Genomic DNA, 12,932 nt, shown 5'->3' on the forward strand with positions numbered 1-12,932 from the left:
ACACCTCTTATCTCCTTTCTAAGTAATGATCTAATTAAGAATTCATTAGTAATTAATGATTTAATTAATAACCTACTTAAGCTGATATGAGTTCATGTCCTCAGAAAGGATGGTATTACAAAAGATAACCAGATACATGAGAAGTTCCTTCTATGGATTAGATACTCTGGTGAGTCTGGATCTGAATCATCCCTATTTCAATAAATCCCTGCCACTATCAGCAATATATAGATCTATGACGCCACAGGAATCTCCTAGTTTGCCAGAATTATTTTTTTTACAATCTAGCTTCCTGCATTCATTGGTTGTCTGGTAACTTGGGAAGCTGGATGGAGAACTGGGTCAGGAGAACTGTTGTACAAGCTTTGCCCTTTGAGCCCTTGCAGAATTGCTCAACAGAGAACACTTTTAAAAATTAAGGCAAATGTGCAGGTTCAGCAAACTGTGTATGAGTCATGCTACCAAGTTACACCTCAGGAGCAGGGATCAGATCCACCAGGAGAAAATTCTGCGGGACAGCTTTGCCTTGGGTATGCCAATTGCAAATAGAGAACACTTCAGTAAAATGTAGGAGTTTTGGATCAGTTCAGACTTTATTATGCAGTAGGGATAATATGGCAGATTAGCCTTTTTGGATCTAGGTTAAGTAGAACACCTTATCCAAGGCTTGGAAAATTTATGTCTTAAAGTGAGTTTTCACTAAACTTGTTAAGTAGACAAAGTTATGGTGTGGATTCACCATTCACAGTGAGAGAACCAAAGCCTGGAACCTGTAACAAAATTATTCTAATCATGAGGCAAAAGGATCAGCCACTACCCACCTAATCTTCTGCAGGATAATCAAATGCAGTTCAGGAAATGTCAGGTGTAATTCCCACTTACCTTCTTCAAAGTGCACATTTGTTTCATCTATCAGGTATAGAACACATTTTGTTCTGACTTGTGTTCCATTTCTTTAACTTGGGCTTGTGTTTTTCATCCAAGGCAGGATGAATGTAGATAAACTTGACATTTGTGGGTGCACATTTAATTTACTCTTTAACAGAAAATGATCTGATCCTCCAATAAAGTTTTGAAGTATCATCTGCTGTAAGAATAAAGTGGACACCCACAAATATGAAGTTAATCTATGTTTAGGGAACACAAATAATACATTTGACAGCAAGAAAACAAAAAATAAGCTTTAGAAATAACATTCTGACTATGTTATTCATAATACAATCAAAACCAGGATTTGGGTGGAGTATTTATGTATATTTAAAATCAGCTGATCAAGCAAATAACTGATTAATTGGAACACATGGTATGTCACTCTTCAATATTGTATATTAGTCCTAAATTTCCTTTTGGAAGGTTTGGTTTGATGTTTTGATGGGGGTTGCAGTTGGGGAATAACTAATACAGTTTTTCTGGTACAGTCCTTATTTTCAGGTTGGGCTAGGGCCATAGGTCAGTGGAGAATTTATACCTAATGTAATTCTTATTTGGAAGACAAAAATACTTTTCATTCCATCTGAAATTAGATATTGCACAAATGAAAAAAGTTATGAAAATTAGCCAAACCTGTCAGGAAAACTAAGTATCCTGAGTGTTGGCTTTTTTGATCAGCTTCAAACGTAAAAACTAGAATAGCAAGCTCAGCGCTCTTGCATGGTTGTAGTGGTTTGGTCCAAAATACTCATTACTGTTTATCTTCTGTGAGATAAGAATTAGGAGAAATGCAAAGCAGGCACCAAACTTGAAAGAATATAAAGAAGTTTATTAACAGACCTAAAGGAGAGGAAAAAAAAATCATACCACACCTTCAGAACTCTCCTCCTCCCCCCACCTTCCTCCCTTCTCCCACTGCCAATGTAAAAAGACAACCCTTGAGATGTTCAGTCTGTTTACCACTTCCATAATAACCTTGTTCAGTCCATTTAGAAAGAGAAGTCTCTTCTTGCTCGTGCTATGAAAACATTATCACAACGAGACAGCCGCCCACTTCCAAATAACTTTGTTCAGTCCATTTAGGAAGAGGAGTCTCTGCCTGCATGTGAGTCCCTTCCCCTGACTTGCAGCTTTTTCCGCAACTGCTTTCGAGGGTCCACTCTTGAAGTTTTTTGGGGTACAATTTTAAGGTTGAGCTGTTCAGAAAACAAAAGTTCTCTTCACCCATCTCTGGGAGCATTTCATCTCTAAGAATAGAGGCCCTTCTCCTTCCCTGGGAGCAAAGGGTCTTCCTCATCTTCATCTTTAGGACTATCTCTGGGAGCATCTCTAGGAACTGAGGTTTTCTCCTTTCCCATTTGGAGCAAAAGTCCTCATCTGGTCCATCTCTCCCTGTCCAAAGTTCTCATGAAATTACAGCTGTGTCAGCATCTGCCTATCTCAGCGCAGGTGCTTTTGCTCACGAGTTGAACACTCCACCCCCCATATCTTCATGAAATTACAACGGAATACTCTGATATATCATAGCTTCACAACAGAATTTCAGCTTTAAGCATCTCCTCTCTCTCTTCCCTCAGGTTTTCAGCTCTTCACAGCAATAAAAGGGTTAATCTCACCTCGGCCTTGCAGCTGGAATGTGGCTTGTCGAAGTGGAGAGGGGGGAGAGCTGGGCCGCTCCGGCTGCCCACAGCAGGGCTGTGGAGGGAGGGGTTCAGCGGGTGGACCAGGGCATCAGCTCTCAGATGGCTGTGACCCCCAAGCAGGGCCTGGGCTGGGCCCACTGGCCGCCGCATGGGCCCCGCAGCCACCTGTCCCAGCACCGGAAATGAGAGAAAGACTGGCAGGGGGGGGAGTTTGTCCATTCTTAAGTGTATATCACAGAGGCGGTCACAACTTTAAGTGGCTTAAAGAATTGTCCATATTCAAACTGGCCAGCTGATAGGTTCTGTCAGGTCATGGGGAAAACTGTAAGCACTCCTTTGCGAGAACATCACTTCTGAGACTAGGCTAGCTAACCCATGACAATGGTACTAAAAGCTTTATCCTACTTCAACAGTTTCTTCAGTCATTTTCTCCCTGTGCAGTGCTCAGTACATGACTGGGTTTGACACAGAAATGTGTCGTAATACCTCCTACTTCTGTAACGTGTTATTCAAACAGAAAAATGAAGATTAATAGCAATTACGGCAACTTAAATTCCAGTTCAGCACACAAGGCAGACAGGAAAGTATTATATCTATTACTATTTGAGGCAGCTGGATGTTCAGGTAGCCATTTCAAGACATCAGTTCTTACACGTCTCTGCTTCCCTAAAGAAATCCATGTCACAGGAGCTTGACCTCAGTATGTTAAACTTCTCTATTTCTTTGTCTGGTATTTGCTACAATTTTTATTGGCTGATATTTTCATCCTCTTCCACTGTCTAGTAAAGGACATGAAGCAAAAGGGCAAAAGTGTAGTGCACAGTAATATGTATTTTTCTTCAAAACTATGTATATGTATATATATATTGTGCACCAGTGGGAATACAGAGACATAATGCATTTTTTCTCTGTGCCTTATTCTCCAGCAAATTACCATCACTGTGGTGATATATTCTTGAGTTTGAGATGTAGACTTCAGCAGTGAAAATGCTATTGATCACAGTTTTCCAAGTCGCTAACTGCATTGGGATTTTGCAAATGATGCAAGATATAATACATTGCCATTACAGTCCTGAGACTGCAATCTAAATTTAATGCTGCTTTATTTCACTTGATCTGCTGGAGGAATTGTGATGAATTCCACACATCAAAATGTTTTCCAAAAGAAAATTAAATCTTTGCATTTCTCTCATTGATAAATTAGGTATCATTAAGACTATCACATTTTAAAATGGTGTGGGTTTTATAAGATGGATCTTTATTATAAGTCCACATTTTATTAGTTCTATTTGTAGGTAGTTGATAACTGATTCACTGTTACTCTTCCCTGTAAAGACTTTTATAACAGATTATTTATATCTGAACTTACCATAACAAAGAGAACAAGACAAACAATGGTCCAGATAGATGGATATGGGAAAAAATAGTTGTGCACTTCTTCTACGGCATGTCAGATCCTATTGCTTTATTCAACAGAATTTCCTAGGACTTGAGGCCAGAAGAAATTATGAACTCCTCCGTGCTTCATGTTATAAGAGGTACTTCTACTTTAAACCCGATCACTTTAATTAGACTGAAGGACTTCACTCTTTAGAAATATATAATTAATTGCTTACAAAATCCAGAAATTTCCATAAATCCCTTGGTTGTGGTATGACATAAACCAGGTAAAGTGTGCCCAGATAATCCCATATACCTGGAGAACAATACAAATCCCAAGGCCACTGCCAGTTCTTCTCAGAGAGTTTCCCATCTGACCATGACTGATACCCCACATGTGCATACAGACTCCTTAGCGGCATGTGCAGGAATCACCTGCAAACTTTCTCATGCGCTCTTCTCCATCAGGAGTGGTTGTTTTATCCAGTGTTGCCTACTGAATCCAAACCCTTCAGCATGAGAAATAGATGAAGCTTGGCCATATTTAGATAAAGGAAGGAGCACTTTGCAGCTTAGCTCATGTCAGGTTCATGTGAGGTAGTCCTTAGTTTTAGGACAGGCAATTCAAAACCAGCAAGTTGAAGTATATAGTCAGAGATTTTATGTTAAAGTGGAGACTTGGGCATTGGTTTATGTCACTTCTATTGTCTATTCTTAGTCTAGTTGTCATTTACGTTCCGAGGAGAAAAATGGCCACAGCCAGAAACATCATAAATCCAATTCTTTCAGGAATGTGTGAACTGTCCTCTAAAGATACTAGTCTTTATCTAAGTTAAGAAGGGACTAAATAGGGAGTTCTGAAAAGGAGTTTAAATTAGACACCTATAGCCAAAGTTAGGATTTCTGAATCCTAGCCACAGCAGCTGCCAGCTGTCAGTGTTGTTCTGCTGAGGAAAGGAAAAGGAAGCTGTTTTTTAAAAAGCTCAGAGGAGCCTAAGATGTGTTAGAAAAAGTATTTTCAAGAATCCTCAAGGTATGGCAAAGCAAGATAAAAGCTGTTTTAAGGAAGTGAACATGGGGTTGTATGGATATGTCTGCACTATGTTGCCAGTCTGCAAAAATTCAGTACCAAAGATCCTTTTTAATAATCAGGAAGCACATCTTGAATTTAGCCAACAACAACATTTACTCTGCAGTGACATTAAAAGTAAGTAAGTAATTTATGATTCTAGCCCTTAATCTATTTGCAGACAGGACAGTAATATTGAAAGTTGCCTATTGGTCAAACTGCTTATCAACTTTAATTTTTTTACTTGGTGAAAGGAAGTTTCAAAATGAAAGGTAAATAAAATACTTTTCAGCTACATGTAGAGACTCTTAATGTCTCTCTCTCTCTGTGTGGTAATTCGATAACAAAGCCGTGCTGAACCATAAGACCAAGCTTTTTAACCTGCAAAGGTTGGAAATCATTGTTATTGAAAGCAAGGCAGACAGCACAGCAGGTATGGCCGCAAGTGGAATACCTGCCAGCCCTGTGACCCGAGCAGCAGTAGGAGGGAATGCAAGACTGCCATTTCAAGGGAAAGAACCAACAGCCACATTGCTTTAAGCATCTGGATTATGAGATTAAGCTGACAAATAAAGCAGGAGCTTGAATACCACATCCTGAATTCCTCTCTGCAGAGACATGCTTCTCAGAGCTTGGAGGAAATGTAAGGAGTTGCTGAGACTTGCACTGAAATTCCATAATAATCACAGCAGTGCTGACAAGAAATTTGTTGGCAGTTTTCACATCTGCACGGCCATAAAAAGCAATGGCATTCAAATATACAGCAATACACTGGCTGCCCCAAATGGCCCTTGGTCTCCTCCCTGCCAAAATGGCTTCCCATTGTCTTGAAGAAAGATAAATGAGGAGATTCTGTCTTCAGAGTCAGCACTTCCAGAAAAGCTCTTTTAATGGCACCTACTTCTCAGTCATTGGAACAGAATTATCTATTTAAACAGATGGGTTTAGCAATCATTCCAAACAAAATCAGATCTCCCTGGGAATATTAAACATCTTGGGACTGAATACTGAAGGGTTGGGTTTTGTTGAGGTAGGGTTTGGGGTTTTTGTTTCTCTGTCAACCCTTCGAGATACATTTCAGGGGTAATCACTAATGAAAGCAGCCCTGAGTGTAAACCCTCTGATAGCTCCCTGGGTCTGGGTCCAGAGGAAGCAGCACCATGGAGGAAAACAATCAATCCAGGTGCTTCCCTCAATTCCGCACAGAGACATGCTTCGTCGTAGGCATCATAAATGAGCAGGCAGGAATGGTGTTAACATCCAGAAAAATGGTGTCTTTTGGATGAATCTTGGTAAGTTAATTTGTAGTTTGAAAGGGAGACAGATACATGGGGAATAAAAGCTCCCAGCAAGAGCCAGCATCTCACCTTCCTCTGTACCACCATCCTACTCCAAGAACCACCTTCTGGAAAGCCAGACTGTCTGTGTTTTCCAGGGAGGGTTTTCCAGAGCTCTGTGTTACTGTCCACAGTGGGGACACCTGCAGGCAGGCACAGCTTTCTGTGACCCTCCTGCCAAAGCTCCTTGGGGCTATCTCCTGCATGGGGCAGGAGAACCCTCTGGAAGGTGTGGGGAGAGAAGGGGGACTTTTGGGAAGCTCTGGAGAGTGTGTTTGAGGAAGGCAGCTCCTCCAAATGGTGTCAGAGCCCCACGGAGGGGCTGCGGGAGCCCTGGGGACACACAGTGAGAGCCTCTGAGGCCAGGATGGGCATGAGGCCTCTTCCTGGAGGAGCCGGAGGGTTTGTGTGGTGATGGTGATTTTCCTTCTGAGGAAGCTGCCATTTATCAGTGAGGTGAGGAGAACCCTCCACGAAATAAAGGCTCCATCTTGTCAGGACAAGCTGGGCAGGAAGGGGAGATCTATTAAAAAAAAAAGAAAGAAAAGAAATCAGCTTTCTCAAGTGAAACTTGTGACAAGGATCTTCCCACTACTGCTGTGGTAAGTGTTTGGAGAGAAGACACAGGCGGCTTCCCCTCAGAGCCATGACAGGGTCAGGGTGGGGTCCCTGAGGGGATCGTGCCTTCCCCATGGTCTCAGAGCATGGAGCATTTCAGGGTCCATGATTGGAGGATCATTGCACGGAATTAGTATTTCCAAGGGGGATTGCATCAAACCTGCTTGTGCAGTACAGCCATGGACGGCAACACTGTGAGGAAAACTCAGGAGCTTCACAACTTCAGAAGCCTTCATTTTGTAACCTAACAGCATGTAAAAGTTAGTACCTTTAATTGTCTTTCTGTTTTTAAAAACTGCTTACAGAATGAAAAAGAACAATTGAGAGCAAGCTGCCTGTGACAAATTGCAGGGTATGTACTGGTGGGTAGTTGTTTTTGCCTACAAACCCAGTGGCATTGAAATTCCTTGCACTACTGCAATCTCTCCCTGCTGGCTCTGGCAGCAGAACCTGTCAGCTTGTTCTTCCAGGCTCCATGGGCTCTTTTCCTACAAATATGCTACATCAGGAGGTGAAAGCTGAAAATTGCTTTGCCTGTGCCCTGATTTTTAAATATTTGGTTTACCCACCAAATATTAGATACAAAATGGCAAAGGAAACTACTGTTAAGAATTAGAAAATGCTTAAAAATAAGAGATTTATAACTCTTTCTCCCAAACTGATTTCATACCCTAGAGCTGATGGGAGCACTTATTGTGGCTGTTATTTGAATAATATTTTTCCTTTGAGTGTGAGGGTGGGATAGCATTTAGATATCAAGCAAGGTAAGGAAAAGTTAACACTGGCATGCAATTTTTCTGAATCAGACTATTGCATGGGTTTTTTTCCTGCTGCTTGTAACCACTTGTTCTGCAGCTTTACAATATCGTTCAGTAAGCACTGTAGAGGACAAGGTTACCTTACTTCTACCTTTTTGACACCTCTTGGTCAGGAGCCAAATTGGTGTGTGAGATTTAAATACCTGTATCTGTCTCTTCAGGCAATAATGGTCCTCAGATTTCAGTTCCTTGTAAGCCTGTTTATGAAATTAATGATACCACAAGATATGTGGACTTTGAACACTATTGTGTTGTTTTTTCACATTTTCTGGGCTTACAGCCTCAGGTGAATACACATGTATTTATATCAAATATAAAACTCACACAAAATGTTTGTTCAGGCACTAGAATTACCTCTGTGTAGCAGTGCCTTTTTTTTTTTTTGTATATAGTCTATTAAATCACTCTATGACTTACAAGCTCTAGTGACCTGACAAATATGGGACCTAAAAAAAATACTTAAGGTTTCATGTTTGTTTTCTTAAAATAAGATGAACTTTTGCCAAAGCTGGAGGCCAGTTTGTATTCTAGTGGACTGTACAGCAATGCATGGAAAGTTTCTTATGCTGACTGTTGATTATTGTTATTCCCAGAGCATGAATCAAGCCTACAAAAGCACAAATAATTCACTGTAGTTAGACAACGGTTATCATACAAGTTAGGCACCCTTATGTGTTAAGGTTCTTGTGTTTCAAATCACTGTTGGACTACTTGATAAAAATGAATTTGCAGTTTGATGGTAAATTCAACAAAATGGTGCTACCTATTTATCCTCCCTTAAAATGACTGCAAAACTCAGCTGATCTGGAAGCAATCTTTAAGTTGTTCCAAGAACTTTAATATACTGAAGATTATGGGTTGTCTCAGTTTTTGGACACAAAATTTTAGGAGGAAGCGCTGCGGAATGAGCACCTCCTCCAAAGGGAAAGGGCCACCCCCTTTCCTCCGCCAATGAGAAAAATTGATAACAGCAGGTGAAAGTGGAAAAAAACTGAACAGTTTATTAACACAGAACAAAACAGGGCAGAATAGAAAAAAACCTTCAAAATACAACAAATGCCCGGAGAAGGAAAAAACATACCGGCTTGCAACTGGTCCCCCCAGTCTACAAGAAGGGGAAGGGGAGTCCACACAGCAGCCTGGAGCAGGGCAGATGGAAAAAAACCTCTCGACTCTCCGGTGCCGGTCCTCCTCCCCACAGCAGGCGAAACTGGAGAACAGATGGAAAAAACCCGCTGCCTCTCCGGCGCCGGTCCTCCTCCTCGCAGCAGGCGAAGCTGGCAGACCTGTGTGTCCCCTCGCTCAGTGGCCTGGCTTTCCTCGGGGTTCGGACCAGCCGGGGCCACCCCGCAGCTCCCCGGACCAGAGAGAAGGGAAGGAAGGTAGGGAGGCCAGGGGGAGGAAAGAAAAAAAAAACCTTTTCCCAAGCTAGCGGGAACGAAAAACCACCAAGAAGCAGTGCCCTGGCCCCGGTGCCCTCCCTGCAGAGCACGGCGGAGCGCCGCTGCAGCCAGAGCCGCTGGACCGAGCCGCTGAACCGACCCGAACCCGGTCCTGCGGCTCCGGCCCCGTTCCCCGGGTCCGTCTTAAAGATACAGCGGCCTTGGGCACTGAGAGGACGGCTAAGGGACAAGCAGCCTCATCACATCACCCCGGGACAGGGTACTCCTTTGTTGAGGAATTTGAGGCTGCAGAAAAGAACAGAAATGCTTGAACATCTGCAGTTAGCTAGGATCAATTGATGTGTGACACTACCAAGGTTCTGAAATGGCTTTTAGTCATCTATCACCAGAGTTCACCACGGAATGAGAAGATTCCTCAGGCACCTGGGTTCTGAGAACTCTGTACAACACCATGATTTTTCATGGGAATGAAATAGTCCCTTAATGCCACCAGGTTTATAGTGCCAAGTTATGGTATTTTACAGTTCGTATTTGTCAGTGACTGTCTCCTTTTGACACTGTGTCATGCTTAGCCAGATTATCAGATAAACCAATTTGATCATGTGTGTGCAGTGAACTCTGTGTGCCCAAAGCACTTGACTCACTGTGCTGTAGGATATGTGGGTCTTTACAGCGTGTCTGACACTAATGGACACAAGAACGATTGCTGTACAGCACTGATACTGCAACATCAGGATTTGGAGTGGAGGATAGAGCAGCCTCTGGTCCAGAGATGCAAACCAAACACAGAAATTTATGATGGCCAGTTTTTTTCAGGTGGAAGTACAGGCATGTTGGGAAAATGGAAGTGCATGTTAAATGTAGTCTGTGCACTGAATTCCAGAAGTGGCATCTGTAAAGTAGCTTCCACCAAATGTATTAGATGTGTTGGTGTAGCCTTTGTTTTGTTCACTCTCCATACTCCGTGCACAGACTAGCCTGAGACTACACAGCCAAAAATTCATGGAGCCTGTGCAGAGATCTGTGAAAGCATTCTATTCAGTTTAGCAATGCAAAAGTGTTTTCTGAAGCTGCAATGTCTCCTGAGGGGCCACTTTTAACTGTTTTTCTCATTGCTTTAAAAAATATTTTCTGCTTTTCTCATAAGAGTTCTCTGTTCTGCTTATCTGTACAAATGCTCATTTAATTCAATTATGGATCAGTATGTGTTGCTGTACTTAACAGACAGTAGCATGTAGATGCTTGTTCAGTTATCAAGTATAAGTAATGAAGAATTTTCTCTTAGCCATGGAGGAGAGAAAAAATTAGAAGCAGTCACCTGAGAGACAAAATTTAACTATTAGATTCACAAGGCAGTGAAAATGGGAAAATGCATCATAAGTGTAGACAGATCTGTTTGCTTAGGAAAACCACTGGCAAAAATCTGTTTGCAGCCCTTTAAAGGGTGTATGTAGTGACACATATAGGACAATTAAGCAGATAATTGACATGTAGTGTAGTTGGGTATTGATTGTTCCTCCTTAGAGGGAGCTGTTATTAAGGCAGTGATTTCTCTGACTTCTGTTTCATGGACATGGCATTAACAGTTATGATCATTATATTTCTCGCTCTCACTAGCTTGAGGTTTTCTGTCACCTGGTGCTATGGAGATCATATCCTGCATATGAGACAATTAATTTTGTCTAGGACTTTTTCCTTTTTTTTCCATGCCTGCAGTCTAGCAGCTAATTTCACACCAAGGACCTAATTACTTTACTTTTCCTGGCATTTCTCCTCTCCTTAAAACATCCATAAAATGGTGTAACTGTTTCTGAGGTCCTCATTAGAGTAGAAGAAAACTTGCCTGGCAAAGAAATACTTTAAGAAATAAATGTGAATGTGGTGTATAAATCTATCAGGATCTTTAGTGTAATAAAATTGTATACTGCTGTTTTAAAACAGAGTAACTGCTGCCAGTTCTCTCTCACACCCTTCTCAAATTTTAAAACAGAATTGGGCATAAGTAACAGTGATAGAGCAATAGTGAGCCCCACAGAACTGTCTCTCTCTTACCTGAGATTTCTTTCTGTTGGGGAAAAAAAGAAGATTATGTAATTTTAAATGTGTTTCTCTCTTCCAGTGTCTTTCCAAATATTTCAATCAAGAACAAAATCTAGACTTGTAAAGTCTGAATTTAGAATCCTTAACTCTAGTAGAATCAGAATTTTCATGTTTGTCTGGCTTCACACAATTCTCTTGAGCCACAAGGTGTGGAAAGAATCCCCTTGCATTCCAAACTCCTTCTCACAGAGGAGCCTACATGCAGCTGGAGCCAATCTTGGCCCCAGACTTAGTCAATGGTTTATGTCCAAAGGATTATACAGGTCTAACTGAGCCTTTATCCAACTTTGTCCAGCAGGATTAAGGGTGGCAAACCAAATTTATATAAAAATAAATTATTTATTATGAACATGATTAGACTAGAAGATCTTAATCAGAATTATTTACCACACAGTATAGGTAGCTATAACTAGAAGTATAGTGCACTTCTTTTGAAGCAATATTGGAGCAATTATATTAAAGCAATTATCTTGAAGCAATTATATTAAAGCCAGCAAACCAATTATTAAGAAGAGATTGATGTTACTCACCCATGGCAATCTCTTGCTATGGTGGCAATCTCTTTCATGCAGCCTCAAGGAGTAACCTTGAGGGGTGTCCCCACTCCAGGGAGCAATCTCCACATACACCCTGAGAAGGGATTTATTAGGAAACTTCTCCATTAAAAAGTGGGACTGGGCTTTTATTGTGAGATAGAGATAGATAGATAGATAGATAGATAGATAGATAGATAGATAGATAGAACATATCACTGTTACATATTTTTATGTGTGTACATATATGTATATATAAAAAAGATACCTTATATATATATGTATAATGTCAATATAAAGTGATTGTCTATCAATCATATATTTCTGGGCCAGCAGTATCATTTAGATATGTCACCAGTAGTGTCACTTGTTTGTTCCTTTATGAGGTCTGCCACGTGTCCACCTCACTGCCAGGATGTTTAACTTTGGGGTTGATGAGTCAGGCAGGTTTCAGCATTATTCAGCACCAAAAGCAGCATGACACCCCCTCCTCCATCCAGCACTGTTAGCTTTGCAGACAGGGTATTGTTCAAGTGATTTTGCCCTATTACTGTATCCCGCAGCCATAGGGAGGAGAGGAGAGAAGATCCAGCAGGCAGGAACTGTGCAGCAAGATTGAGTTATTTAATTATTTTACAAACTCTTTTATAGACTTTTTTCTTCATAGTCTAATTGGACAAAGGACCAGCCACCCCTTGGGGGTGATTGGCTAAAATCCTAAAACATCCATTGTCAAAATATTTTTCTACTGTACCATAAACAAGGCTCTGCAAGGTCGCAGGTGTTCATAGTTTATAGAACTCTGCTACTATCTTCGGTGAGAGAGAAAAGTATTTCACGGGCTTAGAAAGAAGCAGGAAAATTCCTTGCTAACAGCATTTTTGTATCCACATTGCCCCGCTCTAGGAAGAGCTTCCTGCTACACAGGTGCAGCCGGTGTTACAGATATCTATTTCTTGTCCCTGCTTTTCACTGCCTGTTTGTTCTCTGCCTTTTCCTTGACCCCTTCCTTTTCAGAGGAGGGCGATGCTGCTTGTATGTCTGTCTTCTCCACTCCAGCAGTGGATCTGTAAGGAGAATTCTGATAGGTTGTGCTCCATC

This window comes from Corvus hawaiiensis, chromosome 5 (genome assembly GCF_020740725.1).
Source record: "Corvus hawaiiensis isolate bCorHaw1 chromosome 5, bCorHaw1.pri.cur, whole genome shotgun sequence".
Taxonomy (NCBI): domain Eukaryota; kingdom Metazoa; phylum Chordata; class Aves; order Passeriformes; family Corvidae; genus Corvus; species Corvus hawaiiensis.